This window comes from Squalius cephalus, assembly GCF_949319135.1.
Source record: "Squalius cephalus genome assembly, chromosome: 22".
NCBI classification, from domain to species: Eukaryota; Metazoa; Chordata; class Actinopteri; order Cypriniformes; family Leuciscidae; genus Squalius; species Squalius cephalus.
Window position 1 is genome coordinate 31,063,255 of NC_137143.1, and position 10,159 is coordinate 31,073,413.

Here is a 10,159-nt window from a genome sequence, read left to right on the forward strand (position 1 = left end):
AGACGATCCTTCGGGCGGCCAGGGCGGAGACTTTCCCTCGGGCGGCCAGGGCGGAGACTTTCCCTCGGGCGGCCAGACACCAACGGCTCAGGCACTGGAACTGGCACCACCGACTCAGGTTCAAGAACAGACACAGACACCACCGGCTCAGGTTCAGGAACAGACACAGACACAGACACAGACACCACCGGCTCAGGTTCAGGAACAGACACTGGCTCCGACACAGACACAGACACCACCGGCTCAGGTTGAGGAACAGACACTGGCTCCGACACAGACACAGACACCACCGGCTCAGGTTGAGGAACAGACACTGGCTCCGACACAGACACAGACACCACCGGCTCAGGTTGAGGAACAGACACTGGCTCCGACACAGACACAGACACCACCGGCTCAGGTTGAGGAACAGACACTGGCTCCGACACAGACACAGACACCACCGGCTCAGGTTGAGGAACAGACACTGGCTCCGACACAGACACAGACACCACCGGCTCAGGTTGAGGAACAGACACTGGCTCCGACACAGACACAGACACCACCGGCTCAGGTTGAGGAACAGACACTGGCTCCGACACAGACACAGACACCACCGGCTCAGGTTGAGGAACAGACACTGGCTCCGACACAGACACAGACACCACCGGCTCAGGTTGAGGAACAGACACTGGCTCCGACACAGACACAGACACCACCGGCTCAGGTTGAGGAACAGACACTGGCTCCGACACAGACACAGACACCACCGGCTCAGGTTGAGGAACAGACACTGGCTCCGACACAGACACAGACACCACCGGCTCAGGTTGAGGAACAGACACTGGCTCCGACACAGACACAGACACAGACACAGACGGCTCCGGCTCAGGAACAGACACAGACGGCTCCGGCTCAGGAACAGACACAGACGGCTCCGGCTCAGGAACAGACACAGACGGCTCCGGCTCAGGAACAGACACAGACGGCTCCGGCTCAGGAACAGACACAGACGGCTCCGGCTCAGGAACAGACACAGACGGCTCCGGCTCAGGAACAGACACAGACGGCTCCGGCTCAGGAACAGACACAGACGGCTCCGGCTCAGGAACAGACACAGACGGCTCCGGCTCAGGAACAGACACAGACGGCTCCGGCTCAGGAACAGACACAGACACTGGCTCCGGCTCAGGAACAGACACTGGCTCCGGCTCAGGAACAGACACTGGCTCCGGCTCAGGAACAGACACTGGCTCCGGCTCAGGAACAGACACCGGCTCAGGAACAGACACCACTGGCTCCGGCTCAGGAACAGACACCACTGGCTCCGGCTCAGGAACAGACACCACCGGCTCAGGAACAGACACAGGCTCGACTGCGACCATCTTGTCAGGGGACACAGGTTCGGTAGTCGTGACGTGAACAGCCTCGGGCTGTTTGGGCACGGCCTCCGGGACGACAGCGGGCTGTTCGGGGACAACCACCGGAACTGGGACCACCAGAACTGGGACCACCGGCCCTGGGACCACCGGCCCTGGGACCACCGGCCCTGGGACCACCGGCACAGTCACGGAGGGAGTCCCTCTTTTCCTCCTCCATTTCGGGACCACCGGAACTGGGCTGGAAACCACCAACCCAGGGTCGAAGAGGGGCCAGAGTGTAGAGTGGTGTTGGTCTCTCTCACGTCCACCTCCTCTACTGCGGCCTCAACGGGTCCCTCGAAAAATGACCAATCGGGTCCCCTCAAAACCTTGCCCCCTCTCCCGCTCGGTGGCTGGGAAAGAGGCACTGGTAAACATACTGCTGGATCTAGATGTGACAGAGTCCTTCTGTCACGAACACACATACGGGGAACAGGAGGATCCAATTGCAGTAGTTTATTAAATGTAATCCAATCTCGTAGTCATCCAAGCAGGGGGTCAAAATCCATAAATACCAATCCAAACACAAGAAATAATACAAGAACATGCAAGGCAAACAGACTTCAAAAGTGCAGTGACATACAACAAGGACTCCGTAACAAACACTAAACAGGCAGGGTATTTATACACAGGGAAATGACAATGATAATGGGAAACAGGCTGAGTGCAATGATCAGTGATAGGGGACAGCTGAGTGCAATGAAAGGACAAGGATCATGGGGAATGTAGTTCAAGAGTGTGCTGGACACCGTGAGGAAGGAGGACATCTAGTGGTGACCCAAGGAACATAAATCAGACACTGTGACACATTTAGGCTATTAGTAGGGCTGGGTAAAAAATATCGATTTCTCAATTTTAATCGATTCTCATTTTTACGAAACGATATCGATGCTTAAATCCCAAGAATCGATTAGTCATCCTGTTTTCAGTTGATGAATGAATGGAACATTGTTGCGCACATCCCATCCAATAAATCGCAAAAATCTTTGTGCTTTGTTATTATTGATATGAAACAAAGTCTAAGATTTCAAATTACGTCCATTTTCTTACGAAATTCAAAAACATAATTACCGTTTTGGCGCTGTGGCGTGAGATCGCTCTGGCGCAAATCAAGAGAAGCAGCAGCACGGAGCGCACATAACCTTCTCTTCCGCGCTAATAATACCAGTTACTTACAGCGCGAAATGAACATGAATGAGCATCTGAAAGTGTGTTAAAAGATAGAGTACAACTTGTCGAAGTCCGTATCATGTCACATGGAACCGCTCAATCAGTGTTTTAACCGTGGAAAGACGTTAGTAAACAATGTAACATCACATTTACCTCAGAAAAACCATATGTGACCATAAACTCGTTAGTCAGCTAGAAAAATTAACTCTAGAGAGGAATATATGGAATATTTATATAGGATATAGGAATAGATTAATATTTTGTTAAATATATGCACCATATTACATATTAAATGTTCTTCGATATTTAATGCATGTTTGAATAAATCTGGAAAGTTTTTTATGACAGCCACCATTTAAATTTTTATATAATTTCATATAACTTTATTAGTATAAAAATAAATAAAAGTGTATTTTAAGTGTTTGTATACAAATCAGTTAATTTTTACCTTCAATATTATAGTAGGCTAATGAAGCCTAGGCTACAACTGACTCCCATAGTTTACAATAATAGTTAAGAGATTTGTTTTCCTTGAGAAAATTTTAAATGTATTGTACCTGATATCCAAAATAATCGATATTGAATCGAATCGAATCGTAATCGAAATCGAATCGAATTGCAAGCTTGTGAATCGAAATCGAATCGAATTGTGAAATTTGTGTCAATACCCAGCCTTAGCTATTAGTTCATGTTTCATGGATTTTACCACAGAAGAATCACTTATCAAGAGTAATTGAACTTTTTTACCTCTTTATATCTTTTGCCATAATGATGAAATAATGAATTGATTGAAACAAAATCAGTTCACCATCTTATGCAATATCATGAAAGACAAAAACATTTGCTAGAATATTTACTCAAAAGAACGCTTCAAAAGTTTTTATTTTTCAGTTTTGCATAAATGGAAACATTGATGTCTCTAGAAAGTTCTGTGGACATTATAACAGTTCTACACATGGAAATGACAGTACAGAGAAAAGCAATATCATACCTGCATAACCACATACACACATTTATTCTCAAATGAAAACAAAAGCAAAAAAAAAAAATTATGTTTCCATATTGTTAAAGTTTAATACTGTGGATTTATAGCTCATCAACACTAATTCTGCATGCTTTATTATTTTTTCAGGTTTCTGTTTTTGTGGTTCTGTATAAAATTGTGCATGCAAATGTTCAAAATATTAAAAGTTAATTTAGATCTACATGACTGCACAAGACACTTCTGAACCCGCAACAGATACACTGGTTTTTCGACCAACTGAGATTCCGGTTCCCAGGAATTTGACCTCGACCCCATTCTCACCAACAGATGCTCCCGTATCGACTCCAAATCCCAGTTTCGCAACAACTGGACCGGCTTTAGCCGATACGCTGCCTAATTCTGCCCGAGCCATTACTCTAACTCCATCCTCACTGATTTCAGCTCCAGCCAAGGCGTTGGGACCTCTGGCTTCGACCTCCAATCCACTGCATCGAGCTCGAGCTTGTCCATATCCTGCTTCTGCACAGAAGGCGTTGGAATCAGCTCTAACTGAGGCGCTGGGACCTCTGACTTCGGCCTCGAATTCACTGCATTCAACTCGAGCTTGTCCAGCTCTTGCTGCTGCACAGAAGGCGTTGGAATCAGCTCTAACCGAGGCGCTGGGACCTCTGACTTCGGCCTCGAATTCACTGCATTCAACTCGAGCTTGTCCAGCTCTTGCTGCTGCACAGAAGGCGTTGGAATCAGCTCTAACCGAGGCGCTGGGACCTCTGACTTCGGCCTCGAATTCACTGCGTCTAACTCGAGCTTGTCCAGCTCTTGCTGCTGCACAGAAGCCGTTGGAATCAGCTCTAACCGAGGCGCTGGGACCTCTGACTTCGGCCTCGAATTCACTGCGTCTAACTCGAGCTCGTTCAACTCTTGCTGCTGCACAGAAGGCGTTGGAATCAGCTCTAACCAAGGCGCTGAGATCTCTGACTTCGGCCTCGAATCCACTGCGTCTAACTCGAGCTCGTTCAACTCTTGCTGCTGCACAGAAGGCGTTGGAATCAGCTCTAACCGAGGCGCTGAGACCTCTGACTTCGGCCTCGTATCCACTGCGTCTAACTCGAGCTCGTTTAACTCTTGCTGCTGCACAGAAGCCGTTGGAATCAGCTCTAACCGAGGCGCTGAGATCTCTGACTTCGGCCTCGAATCCACTGCATCTAACTCGAGCTTGTTTAACTCTTGCTGCTGCACAGAAGGCGTTGGAATCAGCTCTAACCGAGGCGCTGGGACCTCTGACTTCGGCCTCGAATTCACTGCGTCTAACTCGAGCTTGTCCAGCTCTTGCTGCTGCACAGAAGCCGTTGGAATCAGCTCTAACCGAGGCGCTGGGACCTCTGACTTCGGCCTCGAATTCACTGCGTCTAACTCGAGCTCGTTCAACTCTTGCTGCTGCACAGAAGGCGTTGGAATCAGCTCTAACCAAGGCGCTGAGATCTCTGACTTCGGCCTCGAATCCACTGCGTCTAACTCAAGCTTGTTTAACTCTTGCTGCTGCACAGAAGCCGTTGGAATCAGCTCTAACCGAGGCGCTGAGATCTCTGACTTCGGCCTCGAATCCACTGCGTCTAACTCGAGCTCGTTCAACTCTTGCTGCTGCACAGAAGGCGTTGGAATCAGCTCTAACCGAGGCGCTGAGACCTCTGACTTCGGCCTCGTATCCACTGCGTCTAACTCGAGCTCGTTTAACTCTTGCTGCTGCACAGAAGGCGTTGGAATCAGCTCTAACCGAGGCGCTGAGATCTCGGACTTCGGCCTCGAATCCACTGCGTCTAACTCGAGCTCGTTTAACTCTTGCTGCTGCACAGAAGCCGTTGGAATCAGCTCTAACCGAGGCGCTGAGATCTCTGACTTCGGCCTCGAATCCACTGCGTCTAACTCGAGCTTGTTTAACTCTTGCTGCTGCACAGAAGGCGTTGGAATCAGCTCTAACCGAGGCGCTGAGATCTCTGACTTCGGCCTCGTATCCACTGCGTCTAACTCGAGCTTGTCCAGCTCTTGCTGCTGCACAGAAGCCGTTGGAATCAGCTCTAACCGAGGCGCTGAGATCTCTGACTTCGGCCTCGTATCCATTGCGTCTAACTCGAGCTTGTCCAGCTCTTGCTGCTGCACAGAAGCCGTTGGAATCAGCTCTAACCGAGGCGCTGAGATCTCTGACTTCGGCCTCGTATCCATTGCGTCTAACTCGAGCTCGTTCAACTCTTGCTGCTGCACAGAAGGCGTTGGAATCAGCTCTAACCGAGGCGCTGAGATCTCTGACTTCGGCCTCGAATCCACTGCGTCTAACTCGAGCTTGTTTAACTCTTGCTGCTGCACAGAAGGCGTTGGAATCAGCTCTAACCGAGGCGCTGAGATCTCTGACTTCGGCCTCGTATCCACTGCGTCTAACTCGAGCTTGTCCAGCTCTTGCTGCTGCACAGAAGCCGTTGGAATCAGCTCTAACCGAGGCGCTGAGATCTCTGACTTCGGCCTCGTATCCATTGCGTCTAACTCGAGCTCGTTCAACTCTTGCTGCTGCACAGAAGGCGTTGGAATCAGCTCTAACCGAGGCGCTGAGATCTCTGACTTCGGCCTCGAATCCACTGCGTCTAACTCGAGCTCCTTCAACTCTTGCTGCTGCACAGAAGCCGTTGGAATCAGCTCTAACCGAGGCGCTGAGATCTCTGACTTCGGCCTCGTATCCACTGCGTCTAACTCGAGCTCGTTCAACTCTTGCTGCTGCACAGAAGGCGTTGGAATCAGCTCTAACCGAGGCGCTGAGATCTCTGACTTCGGCCTCGAATCCACTGCGTCTAACTCGAGCTCGTTCAACTCTTGCTGCTGCACAGAAGGCATTGGAATCAGCTCTAACCGAGGCGCTGAGATCTCTGACTTCGGCCTCGTATCCATTGCGTCTAACTCGAGCTCGTTCAACTCCTGCTGCAGCACAGAAGGCGTTGGAATCAGCTCTAACCAAGGCGCTGAGATCTCTGACTTCGGCCTCGAATCCACTGCGTCTAACTCGAGCTCGTTCAACTCTTGCTGCTGCACAGAAGGCGTTGGAATCAGCTCTAACCAAGGCGCTGAGATCTCTGACTTCGGCCTCGAATCCACTGCGTCTAACTCGAGCTCGTTCAACTCTTGCTGCTGCACAGAAGGCGTTGGAATCAGCTCTAACCGAGGCGCTGAGATCTCTGACTTCGGCCTCGAATCCACTGCGTCTAACTCGAGCTCGTTCAACTCTTGCTGCTGCACAGAAGGCGTTGGAATCAGCTCTAACCGAGGCGCTGAGATCTCTGACTTCGGCCTCGTATCCACTGCGTCTAACTCGAGCTCGTTCAACTCTTGCTGCTGCACAGAAGGCGTTGGAATCAGCTCTAACCGAGGCGCTGAGATCTCTGACTTCGGCCTCGAATCCACTGCGTCTAACTCGAGCTCGTTCAACTCTTGCTGCTGCACAGAAGGCGTTGGAATCAGCTCTAACCGAGGCGCTGAGATCTCTGACTTCGGCCTCGAATCCACTGCGTCTAACTCGAGCTCGTTCAACTCTTGCTGCTGCACAGAAGGCGTTGGAATCAGCTCTAACCGAGGCGCTGAGATCTCTGACTTCGGCCTCGTATCCACTGCGTCTAACTCGAGCTTGTTTAACTCTTGCTGCTGCACAGAAGCCGTTGGAATCAGCTCTAACCGAGGCGCTGAGATCTCTGACTTCGGCCTCGAATCCACTGCGTCTAACTCGAGCTCGTTCAACTCTTGCTGCTGCACAGAAGGCGTTGGAATCAGCTCTAACCGAGGCGCTGAGATCTCTGACTTCGGCCTCGAATCCACTGCGTCTAACTCGAGCTCGTTCAACTCTTGCTGCTGCACAGAAGGCGTTGGAATCAGCTCTAACCGAGGCGCTGAGATCTCTGACTTCGGCCTCGTATCCACTGCGTCTAACTCGAGCTTGTCCAGCTCTTGCTGCTGCACAGAAGCCGTTGGAATCAGCTCTAACCTTTGGCTTTTTTGTAGTAACCTTTTCGACTTCCCAGGTTTCCTTTTTTAATAATTTCTTGTTTATGTCACTTGAAATAGTCAAAAAAAAATTTCTATAAAGAATACCATATTCTTCATCTGCAAATAAAACATGAGCGTTAGTGCAGTGCAAATAGATACAGAAATTTAGAAAAACAACAACATGTTTATATGAATTTATGCCATTTCATACTGAATATTAGAACATTTTAAATGTGACAAGTTGGTTTTACACCTGCAAGCTGTAAGTTCTGTATTTGGTGTGATTTAGTCTGAGATTCGGTTTGCCTACAATCCATCTGTGGCGAGCAGGAGGAGGCCGAGGGCCGTGAGAGAGCGGCACGAGGCCAGTGGCGTGATTACTCTGGTGAGCGACACCTGCGAGACGCACCGGTCTCGTATCTCTCACGGAGGAGCGGAAGCATAAAGGAGGAGCGACGACAGTGAAGAGCGAGAGAGGAACTGGGGCCCGTTCTTCGTACGTCGCTAACTCAGTTAGCTGGATTTGATTGTTGGTGATGTGGCATGATCTTGGATTGTTTGGTTCTTCGAAGCTCATCCTGGACTTGCTGTTATAGCAACAGGTCCGTAAGCTTAAACCTGCTCGTGAGCAGTTTATTTCATGTTAACAGGATTAGACTGCGGCTTTATAAGCGGAGCTGATACGGGAAGTCCAGCGCAGCGCGATAGTGCACTTTCTGAAATATATATTCTTTCTCGTGACTCGTGAGATTGTCGTTTACATTATTAATTTGTTGGAAATGGACATTTATTTTCGACTTGTTGGAGTCGGGCTTTAAGTACAGCACAAACTGTTTGCATTGCCCTAAGATTATTTGTGAATGACTCTTTCCTTTACACTATTGGAGATGCGGAGAACTTGATGGAAAGTGCTGTCTGTCATGTCATTCGGAGTTTACCTGGTGCTTTTAGGTTTAAAAAACAGTTTTAGGTTTTTTTGTGGCATTTCCAAGCCACTTAAGACCCAATGTTGTAAAGCAGTTTTTTTTAGGCTATCATAATTTATGAAGATCATGCAATCATGACCATCTCATATTACTACACAAGCTATGATGACGCAATCTACCCGCGGCCGCGAGGTAAAACCGCGGGTGCAACACATATTTCGTCGTCATTTTAAGTAACAGCTGAAAGTAAAAGTGCAACATCCATTATTTGGACTTTGTTCGGATTTAAGCCGTCCGACGAGCAGCAGGAAACTATAGACAGAGTGTGTGGGGTAGCCTAGGCCTAACAGTTCGGTACACGACTAATCCGTTCTACCACCTCAAATTCAAAACGAAACATGATATCACTGAATACCAGCGCGCTTATTATTCCCGTTCCAATATATATTTAGTGGTGTAGCACATAATCTCTGTCTGCGCCCGATTTTAAGAATCATTGTTGTGTTTCTTTTTAACTGCAAAGTCATCAGTTAGACAATATTCTATTTTTAAATTTGGGGTTTCATAAGCTCCAAGCCATAATAAACATTAGACCTAACTTACTTAAGTCTCCACAGCTAACGTTAGTGTAGGCTACTTAAAATGTATTTATCTGCAAAATGATGTTGTATACTTACAGTTTTGCACAATATACTGTATGTTCTCAAAACTACATAGGCTACACCCTTTAAAAAAAATACATTTACCAGTTGTTTAGCAGGGTCTGTGTAATCTGTTCTGAAATGGTTTTAATTTTATTATAATATACTGTATATCGTTATCACAAGAGGCTGCAATGTATATCACAATCAGACTGATCTCATGAAATGGCGTATGTATGACACGCCAATTCGTATTTCCATTTTTGGCGTGTTATCAACACGCATAATCGCTTTTCAGCGTGTTTATCAACGCCGTTGATTTACGACATTACTGTAGGCTTAGGCTATATATGACCTACCCCAACCGCGTCCCTAAACCTACCCATCACTCGGGTTAATACCATTTATGAGTGTTCCCCTACCATCCTAGGAAAAAAATATTGCTCCCCAGATGTAGATATACATTTTCCTCCGTTTCGCTCGGACATTTAACGGCGTACACGCGGAATCACTCTGACGTTTAACGGCGTACACATACGATACACGCGCGTGGACATAGGCTACACGCGGAAAGCATTTAAAAATGCGTATAAATAACACGCCACTTGACTTGAAAGTGGCGTGTTTGTTTACGCAAAGTCATGATGTCATGTTGATCACAATATAGATTTTAGACCATATCGCCCATCCCTAATTGATAGCCTATAGTAGTTGATAATAACATAGGCCTAATGTCTACCTAATGTTGCCTAAGGACGGTAATAGTACTTTAGTAACCTTTTACAGTGAGTAGAACAGCTTTCTCAAGCAGTTTGTGATGCATTTTGGAAACAGGAGATGAGCCCCTGGTCTAATGCGCCACCTGGCTTGAGAAACCCGTTCTCAAAGACTTACTTTTATAGTCATTATTTGGGTAGCACACATATTCTGGATGCCTTCGGGAGAATTCAAATGAGCCATTTTAATCTAGATTAATCTATCTTAATTTCAAAATTAATCTAGATTAATCTAGATTTA